The sequence below is a fragment of the Budorcas taxicolor genome, chromosome 1 (assembly GCF_023091745.1).
Source record: "Budorcas taxicolor isolate Tak-1 chromosome 1, Takin1.1, whole genome shotgun sequence".
Taxonomy (NCBI): domain Eukaryota; kingdom Metazoa; phylum Chordata; class Mammalia; order Artiodactyla; family Bovidae; genus Budorcas; species Budorcas taxicolor.
Genome location: NC_068910.1, coordinates 127,841,909 through 127,862,341, shown reverse-complemented (window position 1 = coordinate 127,862,341; position 20,433 = coordinate 127,841,909).

Below are 20,433 nucleotides of genomic sequence, written 5' to 3'. Positions count from 1 at the left end.
CTCCATCACCCTAGGGAGCACACCTAGTCACTCCCAGAGCCCTCATTTCTAAATACTGTCACATTGGGGATTAGGATTCAACATATGAATTTTGGGGGTATACAACCATTCAGACGATAGTTTCTTTACCGACTGAGCTTATATATATAGTGTTTCAGATGGCGAAGAATCTCCCTGAAATGCGGGAAACCTGGGTTCAGTTCCTGGGTTGGGAAGATCCCCTGGAGAATGGAATGGTTACCCATTCCAGTATTCTTGCCTGGAGAAACCCATGGACAGAGGAGCCTGGCAGGCTACAGGCCATGGGGTCACAAAGAGTCTTTCACTTTCATTCATATATAAATATATATAGCTGGTTTTGAGTGTGTTAAGTTTGACTTGTCTGTAGGACATAGTGGATTCATGAAGCATCTGACTAAAAATTGGATATATAACTCTGAATCTCAGGAGAGGTTTCTGGGCTGGAGAATCATGATTTGTCATGACTACTTAGTGGGAGGTGAAGATACCACTTTGTGAGATTTGTGGGGCCACTAAGGGGACCACATGGAATGAGACAAGCAAGGTTCTAATTGTTTAACTCAAGTTTTCAGTTTCATGTTTCAAGTCCCAGTATCCAGGATATTAAAAAATCACATTGCTCATTCAGTTTGTTTTCCTGTGATATGTGTGGAGTGTCCCCCGATACTAACATATGTAAAATGGTATCACATTAGGTGCAACACTTACACAGTATTACTGGATACCTGACTCTTTAACAATTTACTGGGCTTTACTAATTCACTATAAATATTTCTTTGCCATTGACCAAAATAGAAACCATTACACTGATAACTGGAGAAGGAAAAGTGAATCCACTCCAGTATTTTAACAGCTTTGCAGAAAAGTTTTTAAAATCAGGAAGCAGATAACAATTATAACATTGAAATGTGGAAAATATATGCACTTTGGCGTTAAATAAGTACAATGTACTTGTATAACAGTGCCAGGAAATTTAACTTGTAACTTTATAAAGGACACCTTCATGAAATAAGAACTATGTATATTTCACTACACAGATAATTTAAGCAAATGTGAATACTTTATCGCAAAAATTTATTATCAAATTTTAGTGTTTCTTAACTAAAATAATAAACCTCTACAGGAAAATTTAAGAGAATAGTCGTTGATTCTGTAGACTTTTTTTATTTTTCTTCTTCCAATGTTCTAAACTATGATCCCTTAGAGGAAAGTCTATAAAACTTCATTTGTGGACTGTTTGTGTATGTCAATTATAGTATGTGACTACCCAGAATATTTTCACTGTATCTCTTACTGAGAGAAGTTTTTCCAGGTGTGAAGTAAGAGGGAACAGATTTCACAAGACCACCTTTACTTCTGTCACTAATTGTAAGATTCCGGGGTGTTCCACAAACCACATTCTAAGTAATTCATTAGACTCATGAAACACCCCAAAAGCTGTTAAACTTACATTGATAGTTAATTACAGGGAAATTAGATCAAAACCAGCTGATGGAAGAGATGGATAAGGTGAGACCAAACACAGAGCCTCGGGGCCACTTCTGCCTGTGCAGCCAGGACAGAGCTGTTTTCTGGCATTATGAAGCATCTCCAGCCAGAGACGCTCACCCGAGTCTTGATGTCTAGTGACCTGATTAGAGCTCTATCTTGTGGGGGTGGTTGATCATCCACACGGCTGATCTGTTTCCAGATCCTCAGCGAGTCAAAATACCCAGCCCAAGTCACACTGTTGGGGTGGCTTCCATGCCCTACCCTGCATCAGTATTATTCCTATCTTGTTGGCCCAGGGACCACAGGCAAACATAGATATTCTGGTCAGGCATGACATTTTAAGGATTAGAGATTATCTCTCAAATGCTGAAGGCAAAAGACAGACCTCTCTTTAGTCAAGGTTAAATTCTTCACTGCACACAGTTCTCCTGTTTTCTCTGGTGGCTCCTCCCCTTCTTTTTGTGAAGGAGCTAGTATTTATGTGTCTTATACTTTGTCTGCTGGGGTGGGAAATGTCACCCAGCTTGACCAGTCAGCAGTTTCCATGGGAATTTTGTTTTGGACATAGGGATGGAATCTACGGTGTGTTTCAATTACCACTCTGTTACGTGATTGGGTTTCCTGGTGGCTCAGACAATAAGGAATCCTCCTGGAATGCACGAGACCCAGATTTGATCCCTGGGTTGGGAAGATCCCCCTGGAGAAGGAAATGGCTACCCACTCCAGTACAGTCCATGGCGTTGCAGAGTTGGACACGACTGTGCGACTTCACACATTTTTATGTTAAGTCTTAGTGCAACAGAAGAAATCAGAGAAAACTGAAGAGAAGCAGAGAGACAGAAAACAAAAGAGGGATACAGACATGGAGATGAAAATAGTGAAATCAGACATCCCCCTGCCCCCCGCCTTGAGGCTTTGTGTCAGTGTGCGTCTACATCTTGGTTGGTTGTGTATAGTGTATATCAAGCATGCATCCTGCATCTCCAGCATCTTCTGGATCTCCTGCTTTGGCAGGCAGGTTCTTTACTGCTGGCACCACCTGAGAAACCCAGTACAGGGCATATATACTGTTAAATCTCCTTCTTTACCTCCAATATTTTGGAGTAGAGTTTTTCACCTGTAACAGAAAGGCCTCTGACTAATACAAAGGTCCAAAGCATAAACATCAGTTATTGTTGGGAAGCAGTTGGAACTAGAGAGCTCACTGACAATTTAAACATTTAGGTCTAGGTGGAATAATAAACAGGCCATTCCTTTCTGTTAAGTTCTTATGACCTAATTCCTAGAGTATGAGTCCTTTTCATAGTGAAACTCCCCATCTCTGGCTTTACTTAGCTTGCTCCTACATCCTTAATAAGAGATACTACTTGTGTGTTTGCTGAGTTTCTAGTAAGGCTTTAGAGGAAAAGCTGCATCAAAAGTTCCAGAACGTCTGTATGCATCTAATTTGCCATTAAACCCTCCTGTATCAACCCTTTCATTAAATGGTAACGCGTGAAAGAAAAAATTTGCTAAAACAGATTTGGGAAACAGAAGTGAAGCTTAAAATAACCATGTTTAATACAAAATGTGTTAAAAGTTAGCAGTGGTTCTGAAGTATATCCATGCCTCTCTGGTGTTTAGGTCTTATAAAAAATAGATGTAACCTATGTTTCAAACTTTATTTACATATGTAGACCAGGAACACCTGTTTTAGGAGTAATACCGTGGGCCTAGCTCTGACAGAACACCTTGGAGAATGTGCTCTTTCTAACATATGGTGTCTTATCTCACACATGTAATATACAACACAGCCTTGTAAAATTAGTGCATGTAGGCATACACTCCTCATACAGAGCTCTGACATGTAAGCCCTCATGGTTTTGATTCAGAAATATGTAACAGAGGTCTTAGACAGTTGGTGATGAATATGTAGCTTTATGTACTCCTGTTCACAAAACTAACCGAAGGAATGCCCAGATATCCATTAGGAATAGAATGAATTAACTGTATTATAGATATACAATAAATGTCATACTGCAATGAACATGATGAATTATAGATGCATATAACAAGAGTGAATCATAGAGATAATATTGAATTAAAGAAGCCAAACATTATATAATAAATATTTTATTATCCTCCTTACATAAACTTCAAAAACCAGGTAAAATTAAACTACATTGTTAAGGAGTATGCAATTTGGTTAGCAAACTATATGATACGTATGCAGAAATTAAATTCCATGAAGTTCAGTTGTACTCCAAGGGAGGAGGGAATGGATTTTGTTTGACAAGGAACATGCAGAGGGCATCTTGAATCCTGTTGATATTTATTTATTTTTTCTTGCCTTGGACAGAGGTTAAATAGGTATCTAATTTACAGTTCATTAAATTACACATTTATGCTTTATGTACTTTTCTGTACATTTGTAATATTCCGGATAAAAGAGGTTTTAAAAATGACAGCAAGATGGTCCCTGGTACAGAAGAAGGAAAGAGACAAGAAGAGAAGTCTGCCACTCCTTGTCACCACACAGGACTGACTGAGCCCTGGATTTTTCTTCCAGTGATGTGACCTTGGGGTGACAGAGATCTCAGAGGGGAAGACAGAGAGTGGCTTTTGCTGAGAGGGGAACAGAACCGTGGGCTGTTTTCTGGACACCCTTTTTAATCTCCAGGGTGAGCTTACTGGGTATCTGCCCAGTAACACTAACCCATAGCAGTGTGTGCCCACTATAGACTCTGCTTATAAGGGCCCTGGACTTCCCTGGTGGCTCAGATGGTAAAGAATCCACCTGCAATGAGGGAGACCTGGGTTTAATCCCTGGGTTGGGAAGATACCCTGGAGAAGGGAACGACTACCCACTCCAGTATTCTGGCCTGAAGAATCCCATGGACAGAGGAGCCTGGCAAGCTACAGTTCATGGGATCACAAAGAATCAGATGCCAAATGAGCGACTTTCACTTTTTAAAAGGGCCCTGCTCCATCTACTCACCCTCCTACCAACTCTCTTGGCACTAAACTCAGACAGAAAGGGACTCACGTAAAGCCCTAAGCTAGCTCCTTGACCTTTCCCTGAAGCTTCCTCCTGTCAGATGGGCCCCAGCTTTCCCTTTTGCATCAGAGAAGCTACGCCTACCTCCCTTGGCCTGGTGGGAGGTAGGCACAAATCCTCTCAGTTTGGATCACATGCTTGAGCCATTTTTCTTTTTCTCTACTCCACAGTACGGCTCCCCAGGGATGGAGGAAAAAGAAAGTAACTCCTGCTGTGGCTATTGGAAGTCATCAGCAAGCTCCCCACACTGGGCCCTTCTGTTCTAAAATGTGTCTGGCAAATCCCCTAGCAACAGAATTAGTGACTCCCACTAGAATTCTCTGGGTATAGAACCAAGTTGACTGAAATGATAATGTGGACTTCCTGTTCTCAGAAATTATGACAGGAATTTGCTATATGGCTCAGGAAACTCAAACGGGGCTCTGTATCAACCTAGAGGGGTGGGATGGGGAGGGAGATGGGTGGGAGTTTAAAGAGGGAGGGGATATATGTATACCTATGTCTGATTCATGTTGAGGTTTGACAGAAAACAGCAAAATTCTGTAAAACAATTATCCTTCAATAAAAAATAATTAAAAGAAATTATGATCAAGAAAATCTAAGACTGTTTTGGAGTGAGGGAATCTGTGGTAGAAAATTCAATACTTTGTAATTTTTTTCCAGCTTGAGTACAGTTTTGGATATTTCATAAAGTAATTCCACAATTACCTTTGGAAGGAACCCTTACATGGTAGAAATAACACTGATCCCTCTGGGGAGGTCAAGATGTGTGGATAGGAGTCCTTTCCTCTCTAAAGAAAAGTATCTATTGTTAGGTAAGTGCGGGCAAGATAGAAGCAACAAGAACACAAGTTAGAACATGAAAGGAAAGAAACTGTTTAGAGTTCAAAGGAGGCAGAGATTGCATTAATTTAGAGAAAACAGTATAGACTTCAGAGAGGAGAGGGCATTTGGTGTGGACTTGTAGTACAAGTTGTTTATCGATCATCACAGAAGTTTCACTGTAGAGGGAACAATACAAGTAAGGGCAAAAAGGCAAGATATTCAGGACTTAGTCTAGGGTGCCTGGGGTACTGGGCATGGACAAGGAAGCCTTGGGTCATTATAGTGAAAGCTCTGGGGCCAGATGATGAAACGCTATGAATATACCACTGAAGAACTTGGTCTTAAGTTGGAATGCAACATAGGTTTACTGAAGTTTTAGGATAGGAGATGGTGAATACTAAATATATATATTGTTAGAATATGTCTTATTTCTCCCCATGTCTATTCCTATTGGATGTAACAGCAGTGGTTTACCTTTCTTCTTTTTTTAAATGTTATATATCTTATTGTTATTCTCTTATATGTCTTCTTTTTTCCAATTCTTTTAAAAGAAACAAGTAGATGTTGTCCTTTCCTGCTCTTGGTTGGCCACAAATAGAAAAACTCCTACTATTTCTTCAGGCTCTTGATTTGGGGAGCATATCCTCCAGGCTTATGGTTACTTTTGTGCTATGACACTAATATTGAAAACACATATTTTCTAGTTTTGTCTTCCAAGAGCAATAATACCCCAGGAGCAGTCAGCATACCCAGCATCCAGTTCTTGGTTTATCAATACCATTCTCCAATAAAAGGAACTAAGCTCCTTGAAAAGGTATTTGATTGCATAGTCAGGGCAGAGAAAATCCAAAATAGATATGGAAAATTCAGTAGGAATAGAATTAATGAAATCCAGTTCCTACAACTCAAGGTTTGGGATTTAGGAACTCTTAGCTATTCTAGAAGCTTTTAGATTTTTGCTTATAATCATTTTTCTTCCTTACAGTACCTGGAATTCAAGTTCATATGATAAAATCTTTTATTTTGAATTAATTTAGACTTATGAATGAATTACAAAAACTGTACAGAGATTTCTTATTTATTCTTCACCTAGCTTTCCCTCAGGTTGATATATAACCATAGCACAATTATCAATAATGTTTTCTAAATTACATCCTTTATTTGATTTTCACCAGTTTTTCAAAGAATATCCCTTTTTATGTCTCGGGATTCAATCTAGGATACCTTATTGCACTTTATTTTCCTGGGCTCCAGAATCACTGCAGATGGTGACTGCAGCCATGAAATTAAAAAAAAACAAAAAACAAAAAAACACTTGCTCTTTGGAAGAAGAGCCATGACAAACCTCGATAGTGTATTAAAAAGCAGAGACATTACTTTTCTGACAAAGGTCTCTCTAGTTAAAGCTATGGTTTTTCCAGTAGTCATGTATGGCTGTGGAGCTGGACCATAAAGAAAGCTGAGCACTAAAGAATTGATCCTCTTGAACTGTGGGGCTGGAGAAGACTCCCAAGAGTCTCTTGGTCTGCAAGGAGATCAAACCAGTCAATCCTAAAGGAAATCAGTCCTAAATATTCATTGGAAGCACTGATGCTAAAGCTGAGGCTCCAATACTTTGGCCACCTGATGCAAAGAACTGACTCATTGGAAAAGACCCTGATGCTGGGAAAAATAGAAGGCAGGAGGAGAAAAGGATGACAGAGGATGAGAAGGTTGGATGGCATCACCAATTCAATGTACATGAGTTTGAGCAAGATCTGGGAGTTGGTGATGAACAGGGAAGCCTGGCATGCTATAGTCTATGGGGTTGCAAAGAGTCAGACATGACTAATTGACTGGACTGAACTGATTGCACTTAATCATCATATCTCTTTGGTTCCTTAATACCTCAGTCTTTCCTTGACTTTGATGAACCTAAAAGTTTTGAAGAGTAGTGATCAGGTATAGAATGTTTCTCAGTTTGGATTTGCCTAACATTTTTCTCTTTCATGGTTAGATATAGGTTATATGTATTTCACAAGCATTCCACAGAGGTGATGCAGCTTTCTTAATGTAGTATATCAGGGGTTAATAGAACTTATCACTGGTTATGTTAACTGTAATCACTTAGTTGGTGTCTTCCAGGACTTCTCCACTGTAAAATTACCAACTTTTCTTCACAATTTTTAAATACGTGGAGTAAATGCTTTGAGACTATGTGAACATCTTGTTCTTAAATTCTCATCAGTAGATCTTGTTCTAATAGTAATGTTTGATTTCCCTAGTTCCATCTACATTTAGTAATTGGAATGCATCTGTAAGGAAGCATTTGCAAACAAAGGTCTGTCTAGTCAAAACTATGGTTTTTCTAGTAGTCATGTATGGATGTGAGAGTTGGACTATAAAAAAAGCTGAGCATGGAAGAATTGATGCTTTTGAACTGTAGTGTTAGAGAAGACTCTTGAGAGTACCTTGGACTTCAAGGAGATCCAACCAGTCCATCCTAAAGGAAATCAGTCCTGAATATTCATTGGAAGGACTGATGCTAAAGCTGAAGCTCCAATACTTTGGCCACCTGATGGGAAGAACTGACTCATTGGAAAAGACCCTGATGATGAGAAAGATTGAAGGTGGGAGGAAAAGGGGATGACAGAGAATGAGATGGTTGGATGGCATCACTGACTCAATGGACATGAGTTTGAGTAAACTCTGGGAGTTGGCAATGGACAGGGAGGCCTGGCATGCTGCAGTCCATGAGGTCACAAAGAGTTGGGCATGACTGAGCAACTGAACTGAACTGTAAGTAAGAATTGTTCCTCCTCCCCCCTTAATTTACCACATCAATGATTTATCTTTGTCTTTATGGTGTCATAGATATTTATTGTTTGATTGATTATGATCCAATACTATTGTTATTTATATTTTTGCTCAAAATTTTCCAGTTTTGGTCCTTGAGTCCTCTTATAGGTTGACTCTGTGTCCTTTTCATATATTATCACTCTTTTCTCCAGTTTTTGAGTACTTCCTTATTCTCTAGACCACTGGATGTCCCAGAATTCTATTGGATTTTCTCCAGGTGTGGAATTAACTACTTCTCTAAACAGCCTGATTCCTTTTATTGGAGGTAGTTATTTATAAACTAAAATCCAGGTGCTAAGTGGACGTATTGCTATTGAGGTATCATTGCTCTCAGAAAACAGAGCTAAGAATTATCTCTTTGTCTACCAAACTGTGTACACATACCACATATATATTTATTAATGTGTCAATATATCTGAATAGATATTGTGAAATATACCCCTCCAGACTCCATGAGTTCACACTGATACCTCTAATTCCAATCCAGCAACTGAAGATCCATTGTAGCAATCTGCCTTTGCTTACCTGAAATTTCTCCTCCAACAGTGAGAAACCTGGCTATTCAATATCTATAATATATTTACCTATGCCTATTGATTAACCTTGTATACATAGAAATTTGGCTTCAGAATTACTCATATGCATAGAACTGTGAAAAACACTGCTACAATGTTAGTCTACAGTCCTTTTTTTGTCTTTAATATAACATCCAGTCAGAACAATGATTTTCTAAGTCAGTTCAGTTCAGTTCAGTCGCTCAGTCATGTCCGACTCCTTGCGACCTCATGAATCGCAGCACTACAGGCCTCCCTGTCCATCACCAACTCCAGGAGTTCACTCAGACTCACGTCCACCGAGTTGGTGATGCCATCCAGCCATCTCATCCTCTGTCGCCCCCTTCTGCTCCTGCCTCCAATCCCTCCCAGCATCAGAGTATTTCCAATGAGTCAATTCTTCGCATGAGGTGGCCAAAGTACTGGAGTTTCAGCTTTAGCATCATTCCTTCCTAAGAAATCCCAGGGCTCATCTCCTTCAGAATGGACTGGATGGATCTCCCTGCAATCCAAAGCACTCTCAAGAGTCTTCTCCAACACCACACTTCAAAAGCATCAATTCTTAGGTGCTCAGCCTTCTTCACAGTCCAGCTATCAAATCCATACATGACTACTGGAAAAACCATAGCCTTCACTAGATGGACCTTAGCCGGCAAAGTAATGTCTCTGCTTTTCAATATGCTATCTAGGTTGGTCATAAATTTTCTTCCAGGAGTAAGAGTCTTTTAATTTCATGGTTGCAGTCACCATCTGCAGTGATTTTGGAGCCCCCCAAAATAAAGTCTGACACTGTTTCCACTGTTTCCCATCTATTTCCCATGAAGTGATGGGACCGGATGCCATGATCTTCATTTTCTGAATGTTGAGCTTTAAGCCAACTTTTTCACTCTCCTCTTTCACTTTCATCAAGAGGCTCTTTATTTCATCTTCACTTTCTTCCATAAGGGTGGTGTCATCTGCATATCTGAGGTTATTGATATTTCTCCCAGCAATCTTGATTCCAGCTTGTGTTTCTTCCAGTCCAGCATTTCTCATGATGTACTCTGCATATAAGTTAAATAATCAGGGTGACAATATACAGCCTTGACATACTCCTTTTCCTATTTGGAACCAATCTGTTGTTCCATGTCCAGCTCTAACTGTTGCTTCCTGACCTGCATACAGATTTCTCAAGAGGCAGGTCAGGTGGTCTGGTATTCCCTTCTCTCTCAGAATTTTCCACAGCTTATTGTGATCCACACAGTCAAAGGCTTTGGCATAGTCAATAAGGCAGAAATAGATGTTTTCTGGAGCTCTCTTGCTTTTTCTGTGATTCAGCGGATGTTGGCAATTTGATCTCTGGTTCCTCTGCCTTTTCTACAACCAGCTTGAACATCAGGAAGTTCACGGTTCACATATTGATGAAGGCTGGCTTGAAGAATTTTGAGCATTACTTTACTAGCATGTGAGATGAGTGCAACTGTGTGGTAGTTTGAGTATTCTTTGGCATTGCCTTTCTTTGGGATTGGAATGAAAACTGACCTTTTCCAGTCCTGTGGCCACTGCTGAGTTTTCCAAATTTGCTGGCATATTGAGTGAAACACTTTCACAGCATCATCTTTCAGGATATGAAATAGCTCTACTGGAATTCCATCACCTCCACTAGCTTTGTTCATAGTGATGCTTTCTAAGGCCCACTTGATTTCACATTCCAGGATGTCTGACTCTAGATGAGTGATCATATCATCGTGATTATCTGGGTCATGAAGATTCTTTTTGTACAGTTCTTCTGTGTATTCTTGCCATCTCTTCTTAATATCTTCTGCTTCTGTTAGGTCCATACCATTCCTGTCCTTTATTGAGTCCATCTTTGCACAAAACGTTCCCTTGATATCTCTAATTTTTTTGAAGAGATCTCTAGTCTTTCCCATTCTGTTCTTTTCCTCTATTTCTCAGCATTGATCGCTGAAGAAGGCTTTCTTATCTTTTCTTGCTATTCTTTGGAACTCTGCATTCAGATGCTTATATCTTTCCTTTTCTCCCTTGTTTTTCACTTCTCTTCTTTTCACAGCTATTTGTAAGGCCTCCCCAGTCAGCCATTTTGCTTTTTTGCATTTCTTTTCCATGGGGATGGTCTTGATCCCTGTGTCACAAACCTCATTCCATAGTTCATCAGGCACTCTATCTATCAGATCTAGGCCCTTAAATCTATTTCTCACTTCCATTGGATAATCATAAGGGATTTGATTTAGGTCATACCTGAATGGTCTAGCGGTTTTCCCTACTTTCTTCAATTTAAGTCTGAATTTGGTAATAAGGAGTTCATGATCTGAGCCACAGTCAGCTCCTGGTCTTGTTTTTGTTGACTGTATAGAGCTTCTCCATCTTTGATTGCAAAGAATATAATCAGTCTGATTTCGGTGTTGACCATCTGGTGATGTCCATGTGTAGAGTCTTCTCTTGTGTTGTTGGAAGAGGGTGTTTGCTATGACCAATGCATTTTCTTGGCAAAACTCTATTAGTCTTTGCCCTGCTTCATTCTGCATTCCAAGGCCAAATTTGCCTGTTACTCCAGGTGTTTCTTGACTTCCTACTTTTGCATTCCAGGCCCCTATAATGAAAAGGACATCTTTTTTGGATGTTAGTTCTAAAAGGTCTTGTAGGGCTTCATAGAACCGTTCAGCTTCAGCTTCTTCAGCATTACTGGTCTGGGCATAGACTTGAATTACTGTGATGTTGAATGGTTTGCCTTGGAGACAAACAGAGATCATTCTGTCATTTTTGAGATTGCATCCAAGTACTGCATTTTGGACTCTTTTGTTGACCATGATGGCTACTCCATTTCTTCTGAGGGATTCCTGCCCGCAGTAGTAGATATAATGATCATCTGAGTTAAATTCACCCATTCCAGTCCATTTTAGTTTGCTGAATACCTAGAATATCGACGTTCACTCTTGCCATCTCTTGTTTGACCACTTCCAGTTTGCCTTGATTCATGGACCTGACATTCCAGGTTCCTGTGCAATATTGCTCATTACAGCATTGGACTTGCATCTATCACCAGTCATATCCACAGCTGGGTATTGTTTTTGCTTTGGCTCAATCCCTTCATTCTTTCTGGAGTTATTTCTCCACTCATCTCCAGGAGCATATTGGGCACCTACTGACCTGGGGAGTTCCTCTTTCAGTATCCTATCATTTTGCCTTTTCATACTGTTCATAGGGTAATCAAGGCAAGAATAGTGAAGTGTTTGCCATTCCCTTCTCCAGTGGACCACATTCTTTTAGACCTCTCCACTATGCACCACCCATCTTGGGTTGCTCTGCAGGCATGGCTTAGTTTCATTGAATTAGACAAGGCTGTGGTTCTAGTGTGATTAGATTGACTAGTTCTGTGAGTATGGTTTCAGTGTGGCAAATGCATTGAACTGTAATTTGAATGAATGACATAAACACATTGAAGTGGTTGGGGAGAAATGAGTCGACCTAACTGATTTAGACAAGGCTGTGGTCCTAGTGTGATTAGGAAATAGAGAGAAATAGAAATAGAGGAAAAGAACAGAATGGGAAAGACTAGAGATCTCTTCAAAAAAATTAGAGCTACCAAGGGAACATTTCATGCAAAGATGGGCTCGATAAAGGACAGAAATGGTATGGACCTAACAGAAGCAGAAGATATTAAGAAGAGGTGGCAAGAATACACAGAAGAACTGTACAAAAAGGATCTTCACGACCCAGATAATCACGATGATGTGATCACTCATCTAGAACCAGACATCTTGGAATGTGAAGTCAAGCGGGCCTTAGAAAGCATCACTACGAACAAACCTAGTGGAGGTGATGGAATTCCAGTTGAGCTATTTCAAATCCTGAAAGATGATGCTGTGAAAGTGTTTCACTCAATATGCCAGCAAATTTGGAAAACTCAGCAATGGCCACAGGACTGGAAAAGGTCAGTTTTCATTCCAATCCCAAAGAAAGGCAATGCCAAAGAATGCTCAAACTACCGCACTATTGCACTCATCTCACATGTTAGTAAATGCTCAAAATTCTCCAAGCCAGCCTTCATCAATACGTGAACCGTGAACTTCCTGATGTTCAAGCTGGTTGTAGAAAAGGCAGAGGAACCAGAGATCAAATTGCCAACATCCGCTGGATCATGGAAAAGCAAGAGAGTTCCAGAAAAACATCTATTTCTGCCTTATTGACTATGCCAAAGCCTTTGACTGTGTGGATCACAATAAGCTGTGGAAAATTCTGAGAGAGAAGGGAATACCAGACCACCTGACCTGCCTCTTGAGAAATCTGTATGCAGGTCAGGAAGCAACAGTTAGAACTGGACATGGAACAACAGACTGGTTTCAAATAGGAAAAGGAGTACGTCAAGGCTGTATATTGTCACCCTGCTTATTTAACTTCTAAGCAGAGTACATCATGAGAAGCACTGGACTGGAAGAAACACAAGCTGGAATCAAGATTGCCAAGAGAAATATCAATCACCTCAGATATACAGATGACACCACACTTATGGCAGAAAGTGAATGGAACCTAAAATCCTGTTGATGAAAGTAAAAGAGGAGAGTGAAAAAGTTGGCTTAAAGCTCAACATTCAGAAAACAAAGATCATGGCATCCAGTCCCATCACTCCATGGGAAATAGGTTTGAAACAGTGGAAACAGTGTCAGACTGTATTTTGGGGAGCTCAAAAATCACTGCAGATGGTGACTGCAGCCATGAAATTAAAAGATGCTTACTCCTTGGAAGAAAAGTTATGACCTACCTAGACAGCATATTCAAAAGCAGAGACATTACTTTGCTGACTAAGTTCCGTCTAGTCAAGGCTATGGTTTTTCCAGTGGTCACGTGTGGATGTGATAGCTGGACTGTGAAGAAGGCTGAGCGCTGAAGAATTGATGCTTTTGAACTGTGGTGTTGGAGAAGACTCTTGAGAGTCCCTTGTACTACAAGGAGTTCCAATCAGTCCTTTCTGAAGGAGATCAGCCCTGGGATTTCTTTGGAAGGAATGATGCTAAAGCTGAAGCTCCAGTACTTTGGCCACCTCATGCGAAGAGTTGACTCTTTGGAAAAGACTTTGATGCAGCTCCTCTCGGCCGCGCTTCGTGCGCCCGTCGCAGCCGCCCGCGTTTAGTGTGTCTAAGTCAGTTAGGTCACCTCATTTCTCCCCAACGACTTCAATGTGGTTATGTCCTTCATTCGAATTACAGTTCAATACATTTGCCTCAGTCTGCATTCCATCTGTAGTTCTCCTCACAGTCTGGTTGATATTTTAAAATTTAAATGCAATGAACTTCACTCTTTGTGTTACACAGTTCTGTGGTTTCTGAGAAATGCAGAGAATACTATAGAGAACAATTCCATCGCCCCCAAATTTTCTTTTGCTGCCCCTTTTTAGTCAACTTATTCTCCATACAACCCCGTTTGGGCTTTTCTAAAATTTACACAAATAGGATCATATAGATTTGAGGGCCTGGTCACTTTTTTTATGAGCAAAATTCATTTAATATTCATGTATCAGTTGTTCTTTTCCTTGCCATTTAGTGGTCCATTGTATGGAATTGTTAGTTTATTCACTCGTTGAAGTATTAATATATCAGACTTGTTACCAGGATTTTGTGCTTACAGATGATGTGTCTATAAATGTTAATGTATAGGCTTTTGTATAAACATAATTTTCATAAAACTTTGCAACATAAGTTCATTTAATGAATAGGAGTAGGATTGCTGGATAGCAGGGCAAATGTATGCCTAATTTGTTAAAACAAATGAAAAAAAACCTGTTTCTTAGAGTGGCTGTATCATTTGTATGGCCCCTAACAATGAAAGACAGAACCATTTATTTTCTATCCTGACTGGCACTTGTTTTGTTTTTAAATATGGCCATTGTCATAGGTGTATAGTTAATATCTCATTGGGATTTCAGTTTGCATTTTCCTAGTGGCTAATGATGTTGAACCTCTTTTTTATATGCTTATTTACCATCTGTATATCTTCTATGTTTAAATAGAACAGAACTTTTGCCTATTCTTATGAAAAGGTTTTCTTACTGTTGAGTTTTGAGAGTTCCTTCTATATTATTAACATGCCTTTTATCAGATATACAGCTTTTAAATATTTTCTGTCAGTCTGTAACTTGCGTTACTTTCTCTTAACAGTGCATTTCATTGAGAAAACAATTATAATATTTATGAAGTACAATTTATCAATTTTCCTTTTATGGGCTCTGTTTTGGGTGTTATATGTAAACATTTTTACTAAATTAAAGTTCATGAAGATATTTTCCTCTTTGCTTTTAGAAGTTTTATGGTTGTATTTTTTTTTCCATTTAAATCTATTTTTAGTTATTTTGTGTAAAGTGTTTTTGTGTCTGTGGGTGTGTAATTGTTATAGTACCATTTGTTGAAAAGATTATTTTTTCTTCAATGAATTGCTTTTGCACCTTGGTCAAAATTCAGTTAACTGTGTGTATCTATTTCTGGGCCCTCTGTTTTGTTCCACTGACCTTTGTACTAATTATTCTTCTAAACCACATTTTCCACATGTAGTTTTATGGTAAGTCTTGATATCAAATAGTATGACACATCCTACTTTGTTGTCCTTTGTCCAAAATGTTTTGATTATTCTATTTCCTTTGCATTTCGGTGTACATTTTAGGATCAGCTAGTTGATATCTATTTTATCAAACTGGAAAGAATTGATAACTAATCAATATTTAGTTTGACAACCCAGGAACACAATTTTTCTCTTCATTTAGTTAAGTTTCCTTTGATTTTTTTTCCTTCAGTGTTTTGTAAGTTTTCATCTATGTAAATCTGATAGAATAAAACTGAAGTATTTCAATTTTGATGGTATTTTAAGTGGCATTTTAAAATTTAAGATTCTAAATATTCATTACTAGTGTATAGAAATGTAGTGGATTTTGGCATGTTGACCTTGTATCCTGTGCCCTTGAGAAATTAATGTAGGGTTAATTTCATTCAGGGTTTATTTGTAAGTTCTTTGGGATTTCATTGGTGGATAGGTACAGTTTAATGTTTTCCTTTCCAATCCATATGTTTTTTGTTTTCCCCAGTATAATATATTGGCTAGGATTTACATTTTGGATAGGAGTACTGAGAGGGGACAATTTTTCTTTGTCCTCAGTCTTATGGGAAAAGCCGTAAGTCTTTCACCGTTGCATATGATATCAGTGACAGGTTTTATGTAGACATCTTTTTATCATTCGTCAATTATTGTGCTTTCATCATGAATGAATGTTGAATATTGTCACATTCTTTTTCTCCCTCTATTGTAATGACCTTGTGACTACTCTGCTTTAGTCAGTTAATAGAGTAGACTTGACTGATTTTCAAATCTTAAAGTATAGAGAATTGATCATTTTCAGTTCAGTTCAGTTCAGTCGCTCAGTCGTGTCCAACTCTTTGGGACCCCATGAATTGCAGCACGCCAGGCCTCCCTGTCCATCACCATCTCCCAGAGTTCACTCAGACTCACATCCATTGAGTCTGTGATGCCATCCAGCCATCTCATCCTCTGTTGTCCCCTTCTCCTCCTGCGCCCAATCCCTCCCAGCACCAAAGTCTTTTCCAAAGAGTCAACTCTTCGCATAAGGTGGCCAAAGTACTGGAGCTTCAGCTTTAGCATCATTAGTTCCAAAGAAATCCCAGGGCTGATCTCCTTTAGAATGGACTGATTGGATCTCCTTGCAGTCCAAGAGACTCTCAAGAGTCTTAAAAGTTTGGTAGAATTTGCTAGTAACACCATCTGGGTATGGAGTTTACTTTGTAGTTATCATATTATGAAATAAATTTCTTTAATAATGCAGTGCTATTGAAGTTATTATTTTCTTCTTAAATGGGCTTTGTTTATCTTGCAATGAGTTGGCCCATTTTAGCTACTTTGTCAAACTTATTGGCATAGGTTCACTATAATATTTCCTTATTATTCCAAGTAATAATAAGTGCTGAAGAATAATAATGAGCACAGAAGAATTAATTATATTAAACTGTGGTGTTGGAGAACACGCTTGAGAGTCCTTTGGACTTCAAGGAGATCAAACCAGTTAATCTGAAAGAAAATCAGCCCTGAAAATTCACTGGAAACACTGATCCTGAAGCTGAAACTCCAACACTTTGGCCACCTGATGCAAAGAACTGACTCACTGGAAAAGACCCTGATGCTGGGCAAGATTGAAGGCAGGAGGAGAAGGGGATGACAGAAGATGAGAAGGTTGGATGGTATCACTGACTCGGACACGAGTTTGAGCAAGCTCTGGGAGTTGGTGATGGACAGGGAAGCCTGGAGTGCTGCAGCCCATGTGGTAGCAAAGAGTTGGACACGACTGAGTGACTGAACTGAACTATTCCAAGTATGGCTTAGCCTGGATTGTAATGACCTCTCATTGACATACTCCCAATTCTTGCAGCTCACATATTTTGCTCCTCCATACCTCTCTGTCAGTGGCTACAGTACCTTTTCCAGTTCTGCACCACAAAGGAGACTTCCCCAGAATGTTCTCAATGTTTTCTGTGAATATATGTTGCATATATATATATATATATACACATCAGTTCAGTTCAGTTCAGTCACTCAGTTGTGTCCGACTCTTCGCGACCCCATGAATCGCAGCATGCCAGGCCTCCCTGTCCATCACCAACACCCGGAGTTCACTCAGATTCATGTCCATCTAGTTAGTGATGCCATCCAACCAACTCATCCTTGGTTGTCCCCTTCTCATCCTGCCCCCCAATCCCTCCCAGCATCAAAGTCTTTTCCAATGAGTCAACTCTTCGCATAAGGTGGCCAAAGTACTGGACTTTCAGCTTTAGCATCATTCCTTCCAAAGAAATCCCAGGGCTGATCTCCTTCAGAATGGACTGGTTGGATCTCCTTGTAGTCCATGGGACTCTCAAGAGTCTTCTCCAATACCACAGTTCAAAAGCATCAATTCTTCGGCACTCAGCCTTCTTCACAGTCCAACTCTCACATCCATACATGACCACAGGAAAAACCATAGCCTTGACTAGATGGACCTTAGTCAGCAAAGTAATGTCTCTGCTTTTCAATATGCTATCTAGGTTGGTCATAAATTTTTTTCCAAGGAGTAAGCGTCTTTTAATTTCATGGTTGCAGTCACCATCTGCAGTGATTTTGGAGCCCCCCGAAATAAAGTCTGACACTGTTTCCACTGTTTCCCATCTATTTCCCATGAAGTGATGGCACCAGATGCCATGATCTTCGTTTTCTGAATGTTGAGCTTTAAGCCAACTTTTTCACTCTCCTCTTTCACTTTCCTCAAGAGGCTTCTTAGTCCCTCTTCACTTTCTGCAATAAGGTGGTGTCATCTGCATATCTGAGGTGATTGATATTTCTCCCGGCAATCTTGATTCCAGCTTGTGTATCTTCCAGTCCAGCGTTTCTCATGATGTACTCTGCTTAGAAGTTAAATAAGCAGGGTGACAATATACAGCCTTGACGTACTCCTTTTCCTATTTGGATCCAGTCTGTTGTTCCATGCCCACTTCTAACTGTTGCTTCCTGACCTGCATACAGATTTCTCAAGAGGCAGGTCAGGTGGTCTGGTATTCCCATCTCTTTCAGAATTTTCCACAGCTTATTGTGATCCACACAGTCAAAGGCTTTGGCATAGTCAATAAAGCAGAAGTAGATGTTTTTCTGGAACTCTCTTGCTTTTTCCATGATCCAGCGGATGTTGGCAATTTGATCTCTGGTTCCTCTGCCTTTTCTACAACCAGCTTGAACGTCAGGAAATTCATGGTTCACATATTGATGAAGGCTGGCTTGGAGAATTTTGAGCATTACTTTACTAGTATGTGAGATGAGTGCAACAGTGCGGTAGTTTGAGCATTCTTTGGCATTGCCTTTCTTTGGGATTGGAATGAAAACTGACCTTTTCCAGTCCATATATATATGTATACATATATATATATTCAGATTTAAATTGAAGAAAGTAGGGAAAACCACTAGACCATTCAAGTATGACCTAAATCAAATCTTTAACAATTATATAGTATAAATGAGAAATAGATTTAAGAGACTAGGTCTGATAGAGTGCCTGATGAACTATGGACCAAGGTTCATGAGATTGTACAGGAGACAGGGAGCAAGACCATCCCCAAGAAAAAGGAATGCAAAAAAGCAAAATGGTTGTCTGAGGAGGCCTTACAAATAGCTCTGAAGAGAAAAGCAAAAAACAAAGGAGAAAAGGAAAGATACACCCATTTGAATTCCTAGTTCCAAAGAATAGCAAGGAGAGATGAGAAAGCCTTCCTCAGTGGTCAGTGCAAAGAAATATAGGAAAACAATAGAATGAGAAAGACAAGAGATCTCGTTATGAAAATTAGAGATACCAAGGGAACATTTCATGCAAAGATGGGCTCAATAAAGGACAGAAATCGTATGGACATAACAGAAGCAGAAAATGTTAAGAAGAGGTGGAAGAATACACCAAAGAACTGTACAAAAAAGATCTTCACGACCCAGATAATCACGATGATGTGATAACTCATCTAGAGCCAGACATCCTGGAATGTGAAGCCAAGTGGGCCTTAGAAAACATCACTATGAACAAAGCTAGTGGAGGTGATGGAATTCCAGTTGAGCTATTTCAAATCCTGAAAGATGATGCTGTGAAAGTGCTGCACTCAATATGCCAGTTTATCTGGAAAACTCAGCAGTGGCCACAGGACTGGAAAAGGTCAGTCAGTTTTCATTCCTATCCTTAAGAATGGCAATGCCAAAGAATCCTCAAACAACCGCATGATTGCCCTCATCTCACAATGCTCAGAATTCTCCAAGCCAGTACGTGAACCATGAACTTCCAGATGTTCAAGCTGGATTTAGAAAAGGCAGAGGAACCAGTTATCAAATTGCCAACATCTGCTGAATCATGGAAAAAGCAAGAGAGTTCCAGAAAAACATCTATTTCTGCTTTATCGACTATTTCAAAGCCTTTGACTGTGTGGATCACAATAAGCTTTGGAAAATTGTGAAGGAGATGAGAATACCAGATCATCTGACCTGCCTCTTGAGAAACCTATATGCAGGTCAGGAAGCAACAGTTAGAAGTGGACATGGAACAACAGACTGGATCCAAATAGGAAAAGGAGTATGTCAAGGCTGTATATTGTCACCTTGTTTATTTAAGTTATATACAGAGTACATCATGAGAAATGCTGGGCTGGATGAAGCACAAGCTGGAATCAAGATTGCTGGGGGAAATACCAATCACCTCAGATATGCAGATCACACCAGCCTTATAGCAGAAAGTGAAGAAGAAAGAACGAACCTCATGATGAAAGTGAAAGAAGAGAGTGAAAAAGTTGGTTTAAAGCTCAACATTCAGAAAACAAAGATCCTGTCATCCGGTTCCATCACTTCATGGCAAATAGATGAGAAAACAGTGGAAATAGTGGCAAACTTTATTTTTCAGGGCTCCAAAATCACTGTAGATGGTGACTGCAGTCATGAAATTAAAAGATGCTTACTCCGTGTGAAAAAAGTTATGACCAACCTAGATAGCATATTAAAAAGCAGAGACATTACTTTGCCAACAAAGGTGCGTCTAGTCAAGGCTATGGTTTTTTCCAGTAGTCCCAGATGGATGTGAGAGTTGGACTGTGAAGAAAGCTGAGTGCCGAAGAATTGATG